This window comes from Pinus tabuliformis, chromosome 1_2 (genome assembly GCF_031772625.1).
Source record: "Pinus tabuliformis cultivar Carrire ecotype Pingquan chromosome 1_2, CPIR1, whole genome shotgun sequence".
In the NCBI taxonomy this organism is placed as follows: domain Eukaryota; kingdom Viridiplantae; phylum Streptophyta; class Pinopsida; order Pinales; family Pinaceae; genus Pinus; species Pinus tabuliformis.
The window spans coordinates 645,376,490-645,382,489 of record NC_142298.1 but is presented as its reverse complement, the minus strand read 5'-3'; positions in this window follow the sequence as shown (position 1 = coordinate 645,382,489).

Sequence of the window (6,000 nt, the reverse complement as noted above, 5' to 3'; positions counted from 1 at the left end):
CCAACAATCATAATTATGGATCACAGAAGCCTAAATTCGGAGATTTTAACGAGTTTTTAGAAGATTCGTTTATGACCAAAATTTGTCATAATAACAAGTTCAATATATAATAAAATAAAATTTGTAGAAAATTTAAACATGAAAAATTAAGAGGAGAACAAGGTTTCCACTTTGATTGGGGTTTCCCAAATTATTATTATTTTTTTTTTTTTGGTCAATGTATTTTTATTGATAACAAAAATTATTACATAAGATATTGCATTAAGAGCCTTTATTTCATCGTCTGACATAGAGGATCATGAGAGTCCACTAGTATTACCATACACATAGCAGAAACTACCATTAGCAAAACTTTACAAAAAGGGACTATCTTACTGAATATCCCAAGGACTATGGACTATAAACATGCAAAAAGCCAGAGTAAAAGTAATATAGGAGACAAGAAGTAACCTCTAGCAAAATTGACAAAATAAACTAAGATTACTAGACAAGACAAGTTCCTTCCAACGTCAAAGACTAAAACCGATTGCTTGATGGACATATTAGTCCAAAATGATGACTGACAAATGAGGAGAAGAGTTTGCATGGATGGTGTTCTGAGGCAGAGCATAGTTTGCAGGAATGATGTTGAGATGCGGAGCGTTAATGACTGCTTCCTCTTCCTGGTGATCATTTGAGTCTGTTTCTGAGACTAAATCCACAAAACATTCCACATGACTCAATCTTACTAGTATATCATCCAGATTATACTTGATGTCCGGCAAGATTCTCTTAATCTCCTCCTGGACCGCAAAGAGTTTGTAATTGTCCATTTGCTTGTCCCAGATTACCTTGTTGAGAAACGTTTCCATTTTATAGTGCAGGGTGATAGAGTGAAGGAAATATAGTCTTCTTCTCCGAAACTTCCCTGAAGCAGGAACCCATTTGAAGCTACTGCCATCAATCTCTGAATCAAAGAAATATTTGTGATCCTGGAACTCCTTGGATTTCAGGTTTAAAATTTCCTTTTTGGCCTCAAGAGGGTTCGAATCAAAATAATTTTCTACTGATTCCCACCCAAAACGATGCATGTGTCTTGAGGAGGATGCTCGAGGGGGACCATCCCTACGACTGGGTAATCTTTGGCATGAAGCCATATAGTACTTGCAAATAAACCGCATGATGATGACAATAGAGAATGAAAGAACTATTTGACGAATACCCACACAAAAGTGCGTTCCCACAATGATTCGAACTATAAACTCAAAGATATTACCAGAGAGACATATATGGAGGCAAAAGAGGAGTAATTGGAATCTACCACAGACCCGAGCTAATTATTGTCCAAACTTCCCAAAGCCCCTTATGTTTTGTGAACCGAGGGCAACCAAAATTAAAACATCTTGCAAAAGTTGAGATTGAGAGAGACCATAACATTTTTCATAACCAAATGGAGAAGGTATCGAGGTACCACACTCCACAAACCAACACTGAACAACTAAATGAAATCCTGATGGGGTCAAATTTTTGATGAGTCGTTAAGGGTAAGACTACAACAAATTCGAAGGATGGACCAGTCCCTGAGTTGTGTAGAAAGAGCACAAAGAACATTGACATTTACGAAGAGGAAGAAAATGACCCTGAATGGATATTAACTCCAGACTGTTGATGACCACAAGACATTGTAATACCCAGAAATTAGTAAGACAACAACGCTACCCAATTATGACCAACTAAGCGGATGTTAATGGAAATAGACCTCCAAACGCTCTGACCCAGTTATCATGTAGCCACCATATGATTAGATATGCATGAGCCTCAAGGTCGCCCACCACAAAACAACCACCTTTCTGCCACCCTGTGAGTAGAGTAGCACATATATAATACATTGCAGACATGAAAAAACACGCAAGTTGAGCGAGGTGAGCACCATACAACCTGAATGACAAGGGCCAAGTATACAAGTTGAACTAGAACTCATCCATCCCAAAGCGTTGTACATAATGAGCTCATAAATGAGCTTTCCCAACTTGTTAGATAATTTTCTTCCTACAACCAATACACCATTGGAGGAGCATGCCATATCCAAGTAGACAGAAGGAATGGCCTCACTCAAAACCCTGTAGCAAAGAAAACTACCAAGTCCCAACTGCGCAAAAATAATTTGAGAAGACCTGGGAAGGTGACCCAAGGTATGTGAGGCGTGGAGATGCCACGCGTTTTCCATGCAAGGCCATGTGTAGAGCTTGGCTCTATCACCAAGGGTCATCGTTCCATTACCCATACAATATACATGCATGCCAATTATATTGTTGATCAGAAAACTGAAGTCGTGGGAGAGCATCACCGTTTTAAGGATCGACACTATCAAGCCTCCTGCCAGACGTTTCTAGCTGTGTAATCACCCCCATCGGGGACATTGGCTTTAGTAGCTAATTTATCATGTTCGACCCAATACATGACTTCTTGGAGGCCCTCTCTTCGTTCCATCACCAACTAGGATTCATCGAGAGCGACGTATCTCTCTAAACTTCCTTAGTTCGCCAAGTAGTCCACCATCTTATTCCCTTCCCGCTACATGTGAACATGGATTACGTAGTCAAATTTTGTTAACATATAGTTAATATTGTTGACCATCTCCTTTAAGTGCTAATTTTGGATGATTTTGTCTAGCGAGTAGCTAAGTAACAATTTACATATACAATGGATTACTATTTGGGAATCACCATGGACCTAAAGTAGTCATAACCCTTCTCTAATAGCTATTTGAAGGCCTCTTTCAAGTGTCATGAATTACGCAAAGTTATTTGTGTCTGTCTCACAAGAATAGGCAAAAAACATGTATGGGATCAGAATTGTCATCGCTAAAGATCCCTCCAAAACCTATGTTGCCTAGATTACCCTTTGAGGCTCTATCAAAGATTATGTTGATGATAGCTTTTGGTGGTGGTATGAATGAAATCACGTTGGAGAGTTTAAGAACCGTGACCTGAGAAGAATCATTGGAAGCCCAGTTAGCTTGGATATTCGATCCCTTTAAAATGAGCTTCTCATAATCATCAGATTGGCAATCCTTCGTAGTTGAAGGGGATGCCAACACCGTTTCTCTAATGTTCTTGAGTATAATTTCTTGTAGGAGAGACATAGACCGTTGTTTTCCTTCAAAGATTCTTAGGTTCCTCTCTTTCCACAGGTTGCAAAGAGTAAACTCGAGAGCTAGATGCCAGGCTCTTATGACCGTCAAGCTTTTGAACTTTCGCTTGAACCATTCATCTAACCATGGTTTAATGATCGTAATACTCGGGAAAGCACACCAAAATAATTGTTGGACAAAATCCCATATTTTTTTAGCAAAAGGACACATGATTAATAGGTGCTCTGCAAACTCCTCTTCTTTAGAACAAAGAAAACAAATTGATGGGCCCTCAAAGCCTTTTCATTGAAACCAATCCCATGTTAACAAACACCCCCAAGCTATCAACCATAAGAAAGTCATGATTTTGGTCAACCACAATTCTTCCATAGATGATTCCACATATTTGACTCCTCTTACAAGTGAAATATTGCTATCAAAGAGTAAGCTTCTTTGTCGATGGTTCTATATGAACAAACCTTCCTTTGATGCCAGCAAACTATAACTAAATTTTGTCAAACACTAGAATCATGTATGTTACAATGTGGTACTAGAATAAGATCTTTCCTGAGAGCATATTCAGTTTCCTTATATTTCTCTATTATCCTTATATTATACTTTACCATTTCTTCATATATTTTTTATATTTTTATACTATTAATATAATTATTTTTTTCAACTTTTATTAATTTAATGATTTATTATTACTTTTTATTTATATTTTCTCAATTTAACTCTATTTTAATAATTTTAACCTTAAATAATACTTATGACTAGTTTATTTCAATAAGATATCTAGTTTATTTCAATAAAATATCATTTCTTTATCCCTGTCATATTCCTATAATTTTGATTCTTTCATTTATACCATTTATCATTTACTTCTTTTTTTTTATAATTTATTTTCATTAATTTATAATTTATTATTGTTATTATTAATTTATAATTTTTTAAAATAATTTAATTATCTGTTATTTTTAATCTACATATAACCAAAATCAAATCAATTTTATAAACGTATATTCTTCCATTATAATTTTTTTTTAATTTATATAAATTTAAAATGTTTAATTTTCTAATTTTATTTATTTATATATGAACAAAATAAATGTAATTTAATTTTTTTATTTATATACTAACAAAATTATTTTATAGGTTGATTTGAATTTAAGATTTCATTTATCCATAATTTTTTAAACAATTTAACAATTTATTATTAAATTATAGGTTAAAATTCCTATATCTTAATTTAAAATTTTTATTTTATAATTTTAATGAGCAAATAATTTTATTAATTTTTTTTATTAATAATCAATAAAATTATTATGATGATTTTTCTCGTTAATTTGTCATTTAAGAAATGAGATTAAGAGCAAACCTATGATCCATTATTCTAATACAACTACAGAAATAAAATAAAGTAAATCAAACCTTAATGTTTATGTTCCCCTTAATTTTTGGGATTGGCCTATAACCAAAACTTGTCATAAAAACTAGTCCCATATAGAATTTAAAAACTTATAGAAGGCTTCGATATGAAAATTTAAGAGGAGAGTGAGGTTTCCGCCTTGATTGGCTTTGTCATATCCTTGTTGATGGTTCGAGGAGTTGAGTCACGAGCTGAGTTTGATTATATATAGATAATCCTTCCTTTGATGTTAACAAGTTGCAACTAAATTCACCCGAGCATCACCGAAATCTTGTCTCTTGTGGTGTGGCATTCACGTAAGAACTTGCCCAAGAGTATCCTGAGTTGCCAACACAAGTCTATGGTGTGGAGAAACTAGTTGTGCCTGCTATGCGTATGCAGGTGGCAAGCTCCTCCAATATCTTTGAATTTGAATGGCTTTGTTGCTCTTACATGACATCCTCCTCCATGATGTTGAGCTCTTTTTGCACAACCGACAAAGTCTGGCTATGACAAAGATGATTGGAGGATTTGTTAGAAAATTGAATCCTCGTGTTATCTTCAAAGCCTCGACCCCTGCCACCCATTCTAAATCAAGCATGTTGACTTATCATGGCGACAATGAGAAGGAAGAAGAATGAAGGTTTCAGAAACCAGGAAATCATGGGGCTAAGGTAGTGCAACTGCGGAAAAACCCGGAGACCACAAGTGTGAACCGAAAGGTTTGTTACTTCACCACTAGAGCCAAGGCACCGCAACAAAGAGAATGGAAGAAGAGAACATAGGTCTATGACTCAGAGGGCCACAAGGAAAGTTTATTTACAAAGGAAATCCATGGAAGCATTGGGAAAAAATTGGTTTGAGAGCAACTTCATCATGAGTTTCAAATCTAGCAAATGAATCACACAGAGACATGATATTTCCACACTAAAGAGTAATGTAATGCCTTTGAAATGCATTCAATACCTCTACATGTGTGGTAGCACAGGTTCATTACTCTTGCCCGCTGGCAAGCCACATTAACCATAAGTATTACTTGTGACTATAATAGTCCTATCTTTGCCACTTCTATCCTATCATATATCACCCATCAAAAAATAAAATACATTATTTTAATAATAAAAAAAAAATATTTTAATTATAACTTATTTCTATTTTTAAATTTGCACTCAAATTTATTTATAATTTATTATTCTTTCCCATGATTATTTTTACCCATTCTATTTAATTTATGTATATAGACATTCTCGTTTTATATTTTATTAAACTATAAGAAATGCATCCATAAAAATCCAATACTTTAGAATTCAAGCACATTTTTTATATATAAAAGTGAAAAAAAATAAGAAAAAGAAATCAATCATTCAAAAGGAATGATTGTTTACTTGATACAGACCAGGCTGATCTGTTGGTGGTAGTGGGAACTTCATTTAGATAAATAATAACCATGCGATTTGTAGAAACATGCAGCATCACATAA